This window comes from Limulus polyphemus, unplaced genomic scaffold, assembly GCF_000517525.1.
Source record: "Limulus polyphemus unplaced genomic scaffold, Limulus_polyphemus-2.1.2 Scaffold579, whole genome shotgun sequence".
Classification (NCBI taxonomy): Eukaryota; Metazoa; Arthropoda; class Merostomata; order Xiphosura; family Limulidae; genus Limulus; species Limulus polyphemus.
The window spans coordinates 322,654-337,140 of NW_013666189.1; the positions used below are offsets into that span (position 1 = coordinate 322,654).

The 14,487-nt window shown below is 33.0% G+C and overlaps 1 protein-coding gene across 1 annotated transcript in view; it reads right to left on the minus strand.

The window, feature by feature from the left end:
* Positions 1-14,487, minus strand: part of LOC106459230 (A disintegrin and metalloproteinase with thrombospondin motifs 7-like) — an 83,227-nt gene that overhangs the window by 61,654 nt on the left and 7,086 nt on the right. The gene's annotated exons all lie outside the window — the stretch shown is intronic.

The following is a 14,487-nucleotide window of genomic DNA, read 5'->3' on the forward strand; positions in this document are numbered from 1 at the left end:
GTTACCGGTGATGAAAAAGGGATTCTCTATTGCGAATATTAAACGCCAAAACAATGGCTCAGTCCTAGATAAAAACCACTTCCAACCCCAAAACCTGGACTTCATTCGCAGAAAGTGATGCTTTGCATTTGGTGGGGCATCAAAGGAGTAATTCATTTTAAACTCCTCAAACCACAGCGAACTGTCAATGCGGAGATCTATAGTCACCAATTGGAATGTTTAAATCAAGAATACAAAAACATTGTTTTTTTTCTAATGGCTAGTGAATGTTCACAAAACCCTGGTGCCGACCATTGGTGATATACCTAATTACTACAAAGTTTATCTGAAGTTTGTTTTCTACAAGTGTGTTAGATAAGATTTATTGAATAGTGGTAATATTAACGATAATACAGAGGGCTAATACTATTGGTGAAGTACGTTTACTGCTAATATTAAGAATTTAAATTAACTGTAAGATAAAGACCAACTGTATCAATTTTGTTTTAGGCTAAAATGATTTTTAATTATGGTGACATCATTAACATCGTAAAGTATAAGTACGTGGTGGCAATAAGTTGGATTGAGAGCTTATGAAAAAATCTCTCTGAGAGAAATTTTAAAATATGAAATGTTGAGTGAATTAACTTCATTTTTCCGGAGCTTTTTTTTTTGTTTGTTTTTAGCTCAATGCCACACAAAAGCATTTCAACATTGTAAGTCTGGAAATTTACTGCCAACCCACTGGGGAAATCCTAGAATTAATGGAAATTTTATTAAATCAAATTTCATGTCAAAAATACTCCTAGTCTAACTCCGACAAATTAAACTTCTCATACGTTGTTGATATGAACAACATGTTCCATTAGTCGTAATATCGTAGAATAAGTAGCAGTGACCTTCATGTTTACACTAATTGTGATGGCTTGGCGTGTATTACTTACTATTAGGCCATAACTGTGTAACGGTCTAAAGTAACTACAACCAGGGTTGAGAGAAAAAAAAAAAACAACTCTTAAACAACCACAGAAATCCAAAGTGTTACTTAAACTTTTGAAATACAAAGTTCATAACTTACCAGAACACAAAAAACAAGTATGTGCCTGGCCAAGACTTAAAACTAACGTTAATGAACAATTCAATATATAAATGAAATAGAAATGTACAGACAACAACTCCAAAATAACACTATTCCGTATTTAAACTACAAAATCACTAACAACATTGAGTAATAATCAGCAACATCTCGTGAAATCACTTGTTATATTTCAATGTAGGGTTTTTAATAATCAGCAACATCTCGTGAAATCACTTGTTATATTTCAATGTAGGGTTTTTAATAATCAGCAACATCTAGTGAAATCACTTGTTATATTTCACTGTAGGGTTTTTAATAATCAGCAACATCTAGTGAAATCACGTGTTATATTTCAGTGTAGGGATTTTAATAATCAGCAACATCTAGTGAAATCACTTCTTACATTTTAATATATAGTTTTTAATAATCAGCAACATCTAATGAAATCACTTGTTATATTTCAGTGTAGGGTTTTTAATAATCAGCAACATCTCGTGAAATCACTTGTTATATTTCAATGTAGGGTTTTTAACAATCAGCAACATCTCGTGAAATCACTTGTTATATTTCGATGTAGGGTTTTAATAATCAGCAACATCTAGTGAAATCACGTGTTATATTTCAGTGTAGGGATTTTAATAATCAGCAACATCTCGTGAAATCACTTGTTACATTTCAATGTAGGGTTTTTATTCACTAGTTAGATCACAAATCGTGTGATCGTAATTTACATAATCTTGTGTAACATATATGTACGTAATTTACATACTCTTGGAAAACATTAATGATATCTGTACGTCACTGCTAGGGGAAACTGATGTCTGTCTCACAATACATTCAAAATATTCAAAAGAAATGTGATTATCTAGAAGGTGAATTAGCGTTTTAAATGTAACTAAAATTCATAGATAAACTAAACGATAGAAGAAATAATAAATGAACGATAAACACAACCATATCCAAATAAAAATAGAATTCGCTATCTCACGACTGTGACCTTCGTGTTTACACTAATCGTGGTGGCTTATATTAGTACCAGGGATTAACATCGACCTTCGTGTTTACACTAACTGTGATAGCTAGGTGTAGCTTCTATTAGTACTAGGGATTAACAGCAACCTTCGTGTTTACATTAACTGTGATAGCTTAGCGTGGCTTGTATTAGTGCTAGGGATTAACAGCAACCTTCGTGTTTACACTAACTGTGATAACTAGGTGTGACTTGTATTAAAGTTATGGATTAACTGTGACATTCGTGTTTACTCTAAATGTGATGACTAGGCGTCGCTTGTGTTAGGGTTATGGATTAACTGTTACCTTCGTGTTTACTCTAAATGTGATGGCTAGGTATAGCTTGCATAATTTCTAAAAGCTTACAGATTCCGAACGGTTGATAATGGTTTTCTTTTGCATCCTTTGTTTGAAGGAGATAAAGTGACAAATATCTCCAATATCTATAAACATTAACAATTCCTTAATGATAATTTATTTAAAATTTTTAAACCAAGTAAATGTTTTTCTTAATATTTCAGTATTAAGAAATTGTACACATAGAGCCGAACGTATTTTATTACGCAAAAAGTATTTTAAGCACAGTTAAAATTTGGTCATTAGAATTTTGTGCATAGTTTAAAAGGCTAGGTTGTTCAATTTTAAAATGATAAGAAATTAAAGCTTATTCGGAATCTCTGTGTTTCTTTAAAATAATAATACTTATTTGACATGGTATTATGACTCTCTTTAGGAGTTCTCTGTCTTCTAATATTATGAATATTCAGTTTCCACATACATAATCTGAAAAGAAAATCCAATGGAGTTAATTTAACCTTATTGAACATATGTGTATTGATGCTGCTTTTGACATAGTGTTATTTCACATTATAATTCTTAGTTCACTCTATTATAGCTTGTTAAGAATTTTGGACGTAGAAAGTAGTAATAAAACAGCAATAATGATTATTGTGTTCTATTGTATTGTTGACTTTTTACGTACTGTTAATTGTCATAATTCGAAAATATTTTACAGTCGTATCCGGCGTATGAATAGAATAGCTTTATATTTCTGTTTACTGAAACTGTTTTACGTAAGTTACAAGAAAATAAAACGCTCACCTCCATAGAATCCAATTAGTGTGTTCTTTATCGAGTTAAATACTATCATTATAATAATATATGAAACATTGAAGTCACAAAAATTGGCCAACACTTTTCTAGTATGTTTAGCAGTCAATAAGTTATTAGTCTACAAGTTTAATAGTTAAACAAATAACAAATAGCTAACAGATGTTAGCCTGCTTTATAGTTAGTGTAAACACAATGGTCACTGTTAGCCCCTAGCCCTAATACTTAAATAGGTTATTCTGTTCAGAAGCAAAAAACTCGAATTACTCTTGTTTAGCAGTCATACAACTAACATGTTATTTGATTCAGCGGATAATAACTAATGTATGTTATTCTGTTCAACAGTTAAACAATAAACATGTTTTTTTTTTTTTTGCTTAGCAATCAAACAACTAACATTATTTGTACAGTAATGAAACAATTGACATGATTTTGTTCAGCAGTAGAATAACAAACACGGTTCTCTTTAGCAATCAAAAACTAACAGTTAACCAACTAATACAATCAAACAACTAACAGTTAAGCAACTAATCCAGTCAAAAAACTAACATTGTTTGTTCAGCAGTTAAGCAACTAATACATGTTATTTTTTTTAGCAGTCAGACAAATAACATATTTTTTAGCAGTAAAACAACTAACATATGCAGTGTTTTAGTGTTAAACGTGCTTATGTGTGTTAGTCCGTTCAGCAGTCAATTGGTTAACAATTGTTAAGACTATTCAGTAGCTGCTTTTGCTGTATGTAGATGGTAGAACAAACATTCGACGCGTTCTTACACTTCCTTAAAGAGTCCTATTTCAAAACGTATTTCATTACACATTACACTAAATATATAGAAAAAATAATGAAAGTTTCAAACTGTACAGAACAGACTATCTACAGAAAATATTTCATTTGCACATCTCTATATAACGCAGTTATATAATGAAAACCCTCTGTGTGCAGCTTTGTCTGCTGGTTTAGCAAGATTAGTATTGTGAAACTAATGGTTGTTTCTGATTCTTCAAAACGGCGAATTTCTTCTTTTTAAAGTAAATAAAATTTTCCTTATAACTAAATGAAACAATACGAAAGTATTATTTTATTACACGTTACAGCTTTTACAGGATTCGTGATGCGTAAACTAAACTATAACTTTGATTAAAAGAGATTAAAGATATAACTTCTCTGTTCCTTATAGATTTTAGACGGTTTCTTCTAGTAGTAGCGTTTATCTGAGGTGCTACTTCTTGGTATTGAGGAATCAGTTTAAGCCTATGTACGTAATGACGTAAGACTAAGATGATAGAAAAGTTGGTCGTTAGGCACAAAGAACATATAATTATACGAACAAAACGCAATTGCTGCTATAGTTTGAATTAATAGTTTTGTTTTGAGTTTACTTAGTGATTAAGTATTATTTTATTACAAGTTACAGCTTTTACAGTACGGGAGATTTGTTTTTAGAACAGGTAAGACGTTTCGATCACTGGTGTTGTACTTGAGAGCCCCCCCCCCCCCTCAGTGGCACAGCGGTATGTCTGCGGACTTACAACGCTAGAATCCGGGTTTCGATACCCGTGGTGGGCAGAACACAGACGGAGGAAAGCTTTATTTTGGTAGATTTGAAAAGCAAGGATCCTGCAGGGTACCAAACACTCTGGACATATCTCTAGACCTTCGATCTTCAAACCATCAAGCTGGTAGATAAGGCCCTGTTTTGGTGTAGAACAGAATTCTGCTAAACCTACTGTAATATTAGATCTGAACACATGTTGCACTTGAAATCTCAAAAATGAAATTGTTCACAACTGCACTAGCAGCCACTTGTCACATAATCACATCTCTGGCTACTAAAGAGAGAATGAAGCATTAAGCACTCCTTTCCTGTGTACCAAGTCACCACTATATTTTGATGAGATTAACAGCATCTTTGAAATTACTGGAAACTTCCTAAAGCTCCATCATCTTTCCAAAGTTCATAAAAAGAGCAGTAAGCCACTCTTTTCCCAGTTCTTCCAACAACATCTTTAGTGGGAATATTAAGTTAAGATAGTTAAAGTCACAGATACCAAACCACCACTTTATCTTCTGTTGCTCCAAAAAATGACTCCAAGATAGATTTTCATTAAGAGCATCACGTTGCAGCAGCAAGGCAGCAGAGCAAACATGAGCATGAACATGAACATGTGCCAGCTTGTCTTGGACTACTCTGGATGAGAGGAACAGTTGAGGACTAATGACTCAACATGTTTATGCATATGCAATAAAACACTGCTTCCATACTTTTATTATTTGTGTCACACTCGCTAATTACTCTCTAATTCTTGCGAAATAACACCCACCTTAGAACTCTAGGAATGTCTAGCTGCATTACAGATCAGCTACCATATATTGATGGCACTTTCTGTTTACTTGCTTATAACTAGAAATGTCAAGGCTTTATTTGTCTGTTATCATTGCTGCTCCCATTAATTTGACTGCTGCATTGTGTTCAGAATCTAGACATTCAATGGGTGGAAATGCTCTCACCATTTGGCAAAATAATATGTCAAAATTATGTTGCTCCTAATATAATTTTCTATAATGAGGCTTTACCAGTGCAACAACTATATATTTAGGATTTATGAAGTTCATTGGTCATTTCAATGTTCAAACAATCCCCTCGAATCCTGAACTTCAAGTAGTGTTTGAAAATACAACAGTTGCAACAAGTTCTTCATTTTCATACAGTATCATCATTCATCATAAAGATCATAAAGATTATATGTGTGATTATATACTTCATACCATCTTCTGTCTGTGACAATACTGCGCAACTCCCATTATTATTAACATCAGAATCCAGGATCAATGAACAACATCAAGAAGGTTAATTCAACACTGGTTCTTTAAACAGAACACACGTTAGAGACTGGAATGTTTGCTCACATTCATGCATCCACCTTGGCCATTTTAGACAGTGATGTGTCTGTCTTTGAGAAATTGGTCATAAGCCTTTTATTGTATGGCATAAAACCTAGGAATATTTGGACTTCTCATTGGACCTGAGACTAGAGCTAGTCCTTCATTATTGTGGCCTTCAAAGAATTAATGGATATTCCACTCCTTGCGACTAAGTGAGCGAGAAATTCCTTTATCAAGGTCATAAATGCAAAATTTCCTGTTTTAAATTAAAAGCCCGCATCTGCTGTTTTGATATGCTGAAATAATATTCTCAGGTTCTGAGCAGTGGCACGAAATGTGCAATGAAAATATAAAATGTCACCTGTATAGATGAGACTTTACAGTCCTCTAAATGTAAACTCCATCAATCTATCAAAATTAAGTGGCATGATACATAATTCACACACTCTTGCCGAGTGCTGATAGCAATTTAAAGACCTAGTATACTGAACCAACACACACCTTCCATTTTATCTATGCATTTGTCTCTTCATGACAGAGGAAAGATATTGGTGCATTTTACCACATTCACTTACCTAAAGTCCTCACAGAACCTTGGCATTGTTGCTTTGTTCCTCAAGAGGCGAAAAAAAAGCAATCTCCAAAAGCTGTATTACTATATTCTTCAGCATCCACTTGAACTCGGCACTGGCAACATCACAAACAGCCTAAACTGTAGCTTTTCAATTATAGGAACATCACTTGTATCTATGTGATGATACGTTATTGTTGTCCAACCCAGACGGCCATGTGGTCCTACAAACACATTAGCAGATTACATGAGTAAGTCTCTGAGTTCCTGTCTTTATGTTGTATTTATATTAGTGCACACTTCGTAACCAACAAACACAAGAGTTTGGAAGGCATGTATATATTTATAAGTATCATACAGCTACGGTGACTCCAGATACTTAGTAGGTCTGTAACACTTCTTCTTCTGTTATCATGTTGATGACAGTTCTAGCTTGAAGCCAAAAAGTCAAATGACAAATACAACCTCTTTTCTGGATCGGGAGAAAAATATATTGTGTATCATTGCAGCTTTTCATCATTGGCCAGAACAAAGTTTGGATTGACTGGCCAAAGTAGCATTTTAGCTCAGTGTTTCTGATACATGGCAAGGTCAAGAAAGGTCTTGTTTGCTTCATTATTTACTAGAAACTAAAATACTAGCTGGAACTGCTGCCGCTAATACTTTCGATTAACCCTCTCGTATTTACACAAACTTCGCTGAAATGGAATCTGCATCTACTATTCCTGTTTTTTAACAGGATATGAACAATCTTAAATTAATTGATGTTCAAAGCCAGATGTAAAACAAGATTTTCATCCCTCACACTGCAGATATTTTTCTGTGGGTAACATAGGTGGAGCATGCATGGCAAAGAGCCTTGGAAGCTTTGTTGTCACATGGGAACCATGGTGTTTGCATCCGAAAACCATAAAGTGAAGCTGTCAGTTAGTGCTTTGGTCATCCCTTAGGAGCAAACAATGGAATCTGGAGTTTGTTTCAGAGCTCAATCAGTCATATTGTATCTAACACAGGAAGCACAGTTATAAATTCGCTAGTTTCTTTAAAGTAAGTTGATATTTCCATTTGGGAAAAAAATTACTTTACCGCCAGATGCCTTTAATTTCTTGAATTTTGTCAAACAGTTAAAATTTGATCAATCTGTATGCATCACCAGTTTTGATATTACTTAATCATTCCGATGAAATAATCATATTAAGTAGTGATTTATTCTTTCTGATGACACTAAAATCAACTTACAAAACTACTTGCAATTATGACCAAAGAATCTCATTTTGTGTTTAACAATAAGTCATACGATCAAGTTGACAGTATGGCCGTGAACTCACCACTTGCTCCCATGTTAGGTAACATATTTTTATCGTATCATGAAACTAATTGGTTAGTCTGAATTCAGTCAGTCTGAATAAGCTTTTAGTTTATGAGATACGTTGATGATACTTTTATTGTGGTTCAGAGAACAGAACCACATCAAAAAAGTTTCAAGATTATTGAAATTCTAATATAAAGAATATCAAGTATACAGATGAAAAACAGCAATTATGAAAATTGGTCAATGAATGACCTATTTTTCGAATTAATATATAAACAACATAAAAATTCATCAGCACCAATTTCTGTGAACGGTAGTTAGCGCCATCTATGCAACAACAAAAGCACTAATTTTTTCATATTGCTATTCTAAAATTGCTGTACTATTTTTCCACAGTAACAATACGAAAATAATTTCGTGATACAGGCAAGCAAATAAAATAAACCGTATTTAAATGCACACGTGCACGTGTTTTTCAATTAATGTTTGTATTACTATGTAGGCTTAAGAAACCAGTTGTGTGTTCAGCTTAGCTGAAATACGCCAATCGTGTTTCTTCTGATGAAGTCGTAATGACGAAACTTTGAGAAAGCTAAACTTAACTAAAATTAAGTAAGTTTATTTTCTTAGTTGCAGCCGAAAACTCTTCAGCGTGTGTTACGAAGACTCAAAGCTCAAGACAGCGGAAGTAGGGGTGGCCCAGTGGCTAAGCGTAGCAGACCATGAATATATAATATTAGTCCATAATTTGCCTTCCCCTTGTCGCAAAAATCGCTCACTAAGCTTTAAAACCGTGGATGGGCTAGAGTTTGATTAGAGTAGCCCTACATTTGGCGGTAGGGGCTGTTAAGTATCTGTCTTTCCTCTAGTCTACTAGTTCAACATTCGGAGCCCATGTGTAACTTTGTGCAAACCAAGTAAACGGTATTATTTAAATTCTTGCATTGCTGTTCCAGGTTAACGCTATCACCATGTCCGATAAACAGAGCGACTCGAAAGTTCCCTGTACTTAATCCTCTTCTTGTTTTCTACCCAAGTATTAATCAATTGTTTTATGTTTCTACCCTTCAATGTCCCAGTACTTTACCCTCCAACATTGTCTTTTCCAGGGTCTTACCTTCTTGGTCTCTACTCTAATAATTACCAGTTAGTTTCTGACTTGTGCCAGTGGGGGCAGAAACATAGAAATATGATTTGAAACATATAATAAAACAAGGTTTTAAGTTAGATGTAAACATTCCTTGACCGTAATTCTAAAATAATAATACTATTTTTTTATAATATAACAAAAATGTGTTTTGTCAATATCAATAATGTTAGTTTAAACCCGATCTTACAGTTTTGAAAGTATTTGTTCAAATAAATTCATAGATCGAAAAAGTATAAAAATGCAATTGAAAAATATTTCTTATAACACAATATATGTTGACCTGTTTTACAGCTCAATAATCGCGAATTATAAAATTAAAAATGTGTTACAACAAAGGTATCGCAAATTATAATCAATTAAGTTAACTACCTGTTACAGCTCAGATATCGTAAGGTGATGATAAATAAAACAACAAAATTAAAATCAATAATAGTAATAAATGGGCTACAACAATCCAATGGACTTAATGAATGAACTTACATGTCAGTTCCGTGATTACAGTCACCTGTTTTTGAATTATATTTTTCAGCTATTACTAACTATTGATAGGATTAGTGATAATATGGCATACGTTATTCAAAATAGACTCAGCATTTTTGTTAAATGCGTTTTGTAGTTATACAATATAGCACCTTCCTTAGAAAAATATTTTATATTAAGCAAAAGGTTTGAGGCTCGTAGCGAAGTTATCCTGAATATATTTACCAGCGACAAGCTGGTAAGTATTTCATAATATCCCTTCCTTCTTTGTGAGAGAGAAAGCAGAAAATTAGCTATTTTATATCGTATTTTAAGTTCACGAATCAATATACGTATATATATATATATATATACTTGTTTCAATTTATGTTTGTCAAAAAACATTCTTTATTATAAGTTATACTAAATCACGATCCTGGCTTATCCAACTCACAAAGGGTGTTAAACAGCTCGTTTTCATTACTTGTCAGTTGCGCAGCTACACACTGGGCACTATTACATTACTGTGTTAACAAGGTTACCGTTTAGCCACCATGAAGCTCAACTACGTCAACAAAATCAATAATCTCTCAGATACATAACAACAGTAAATTGCAGGCTAATAAATCAAACATTGTTATTTGAAACTTACGACATTGGCTGTATCAGTTATTCTCAATCATTTGTTTCTTATGAAACCATTCATGAACCAAAGACAATCTCTCGCACCCCATATATAGGTTAAAAAGCGGAAGCTGATCCTGAAATGTTTAAAATTTGTACTGAAATTTTGAATTAAAATATTATTTTTATTTAATAGAACATAGTATCGTCTCCTTTTTTAAGTTATAATATGTAATCTCGATCTTTACTGTCACGAATCCCCTTTAGAATGTTTACGAAACCTGAGTTGTCTGCGGATCAAAGGTTGAGAACCACTGGTTTAGATTAGTAAAGAAGTTACAGGACTTGTTGCTATATTAAAACCTTTTTGACTCCTATACTAGAACCATGGACAAGTAATTTTGTAATAAACAGCATTTGTGTGGACTTCTCGATGATTTATCTTCCATGATTCTTAAAGCTGATTATCTAAATGATCAGAAACTTTTTTGGAACAGGGTTTTAGATTGATGTTCTATCATGTGGAACTCTCGTTTTCACGTTCAATAAATTCATATCTTTTTTGAATAACTTTCATCCAAATTTTAATTTTTTTTTATCATTTATAGATGTTATTATTTTGATAAGAAAAGTGGGGGAACGGGAAACTAATATGTTTTACAAACACACTAATTCTCATCAGGAAACTGGAAAATTATGTGTTTTAGAAATAAATACTAATACCCGTCGTTATATTGGTTTAACCTTTCCATTAATCACATAAAACATGTGAAATAATTATTCTAATTATTTTTGGTAAAATAAATCATTTTTGCTCTCAAATTTTGAGATAAATAACATTTTGTTTTAGGCTTCAATTATTTTTTTTTTTTCAGTTTTCCTGTCTGGATATTGAAAGAGGTTTTCATATTATCAAACATACATTTTTAAATCCACTAAGTATGTAATTCCAAACCTCAGCTGTTTTTCACTACCATTTTCATGGTAAATACTAATATGATTATTTACAATCTTATGTCAAGATCTGTGTTGTGATTAAAAAGAAATTGAAGTTTAACGAGCGACATCTGTGCTCTAACTAGGTGATTGATTCTCAGCCTACGTACGACGGTGTGTTTTACCACACTGTACGTATACAAAGAGCATGAACTTCTTCCTATGAAAGTGGTATTGATAGCTAATTCGGTTTAAAATATAAATATAAAATTATGCACATAAAAAAGTACGTGATTTGTTACAGTAATTTATTACAACTTTGCCTATATTACATCATTTTTTACCGACCTTTGGAATGTGCAATGAAACGATGGAAAATTTGGTTTGAATTTCGCGCAAAGCTACATGAGGGCTATCTGCGCTAGCCGTCCCTAATTTAGCAGTGATAGACTAGGGTGAAGGCAGCTAGTCAAAACTATTTACCGCCAACTCTTGGAATACTCTTTTTTAAATCGTTTTAAAATTTATCCAACTAGTATCACTTTAATTGAAGTATTAGAGTTGTTTAAACATTTGATTAACAACAAGTTAAAGCTTGGAATGGTCTATTCTTTCATTGGGGTGTGTGTCTATGAGCCAGACTAGTTTCGGAGAATTCCACTCCTCATCAGTGACCCTGGACACTACCACCAATGAAATATCAGACCAAACCAAGCATTCATACTAGTGAGGTATCGAAAATCAAACTGGTGTATTTACGTGTTTTACACTCACTAAACTCGTTGTTAAACAAATGTTTAAACAACTCTAATTATTCAATTATGTACAAGTTGTCCAGTGTCAGATAACAATACGAAGAATTAAACTGTGGCGGATTGCTACAAGTTCTTCAAATACCAATAGAATGATAGGTTTCTTTTTAGTGAGTGTAAAACACGTAAATACACCAGTTTGATTTTAGTATCACTTTATTTGTTTGTGTGTGTTTTTATTGTAGCATTTATTTTGTTTTGGATACTTATAGAAATTCCACGAATAACCAACGACCCCTACTTTCCTTTAAAATTTTAAGTTTTTTCCCTATTTATTACACTTGATTACGTGTCAATAGAGAAGAGATACCAAGAAAATCTGGCTTATTCAGTCATATGTAATTTAGTGTTTTGTTCTTTGCACCATCCTTGTTCTAGCCAACCTTTTACTGTAATCGAAAGGAAAAATTACTGGAAAAAATTTCGGCACTTTTAAACCGACATGAAAAGATAGCAGATAACCTGGAAGCATTTCAATAGCGAACATGTATAAACTCTTCACTGGAAATCAGCCAAACAATCGAAACAGAAAATCTACACCAGATTAAATAAGAGACACCACTTTGAAACAAAAGTTCTAATAAACCTATCCTTGATCCACGTCAAAACTTCAATGTCACTTTCTTCAACAGAATGCCGACACAGCCATTGAATACCTATAAAAGAAGTTTCATCAACTACAGGAACACTGCTCATTGTGCAGTTTCCTGTATTGCATTGTTCACTTATCTAAAATAATCTTAAGTGTCTTGTTGAAATACTGTGTGGACTTCGTATCAGCTTATCAAAGGTCGAGACAACTGACGCCAGTGTAACAGAACAGTGATATAAGAGTGATCAAAAAAGATTCTGAAAAGTGTATTGGAATGCATGTACAAAACAGAGGTTGTTTTCCAAGACCTCTGTCACAACGAGAAATATGTTGACTACCTATCGCTAAGAGAGCAACACCGGTTGATGAAAACCTATTTAAGTTCAACCATAGCACAAACAATACATCGAGCATGAAATTGCACAAGGATTTAATATGAAGCAAGCCGTGTGTGATTTTCACTGCAAGCAAGAAAACTGTAGTCTATATAATTACAAAATTTTAGATTGACACATTATCCTTCTGTTAACTGTTACTGTAAAATGTTTCAGCCTTGAATAAATAGATATAGATATACTATAGCATCTTGCTAAACGTTATGCAATATTTTATTCTGCAACTTCGTTTTTTCAATAAAAGTAAGCATCAGCCTTCTAAGCTCTATCGTCATGTACATATCCTAGTACTACTTAACCACATTTTACTTTTTATTTAATTTTATTTTAATTTTTAATTTAATTAATTTAATTTTTATTGAATTGAATTGAATTTTTATTTAATTTAATTTTAATTTTTATTTTATTTAATTTAATTTTTATTTAATTTAATTTATAAATTATTTAATTTATTTAATTAAATATACCACTAAGGCCCATAGTCTCGGCATATGGTTGTGCTACTGAAAGTCTGTTTTGGCTTATGCATACAATTCTAGTGTCGTTACTAAATTAGGTCCCAGCACACTTGAATAATACATTATACCTGATATCGCGAATCAAGGATGTACCTTACATAGTGATGAATACAACAATACTCTTTACATTAAATGTTATTGCTCTCTACCCATCTATACAGACAGGAGATGTTATCAATACACTGTGTGAATTAATATTGAATCACATAAACAATATGGAGATGTAAGGACTGGCAGTACACATTTTCAGAGAAAATTTACATCTTATCCTTCATGATGAATATTATCGTTTTAACAACAAACTACGTCTCCAACTCAGTGGTGTTTTAGTGGGTAATAGAGTAGTTGTTATTTATGTCGTAATATTTATGCACGTTTTTTGAAACAACGGCACTTGACAAGTGACACCAAGTTATCAACACCAGTCCTGATCTCTAGCTCAGATACATCGATGATGTGTTTGGACTATGGAATCATGGTCTTCCTTTGTTAATCATATTTTTAGACCTTCTAAATTTCATAGACCCCAAAATCCAATACATCCTGAATTATTCGAATGACAAGAGGAGTATAGATTTTTCTTGACGTTACCTTAACGATCTACAATGACAACATTGACAAGAGCCTCATTTTCTTAACTTCAACTTCCATCATCCAAAAACTTTCAAGAAAAGTGCAATTACTCGAGAATTAAAAATAATCGATCGCAACTGTAGTAAAACAAACACTACAAGCTCTGATCTAAACAAACACTACAAACTCTGATCTAAGCAAACACTACAAGATCTGATCTAAACAAACACCACAAGCTCTGAGCTAAACAAACACTACAAGCTCTGATCTAAACAAACACTACAAGCTCTGAGCGAAACAAACACTACAAGCTCTGATCTAAACAAACACTACAAGCTCTGAGCGAAACAAACACTACAAGCTCTGATCTAAACAAACACTACAAACTCTGATCTAAGCAAACACTACAAGATCTGATCTAAACAAACACCACAAGCTCTGAGCAAAACAAACACTACAAGCTCTGATCTAAACAAACAC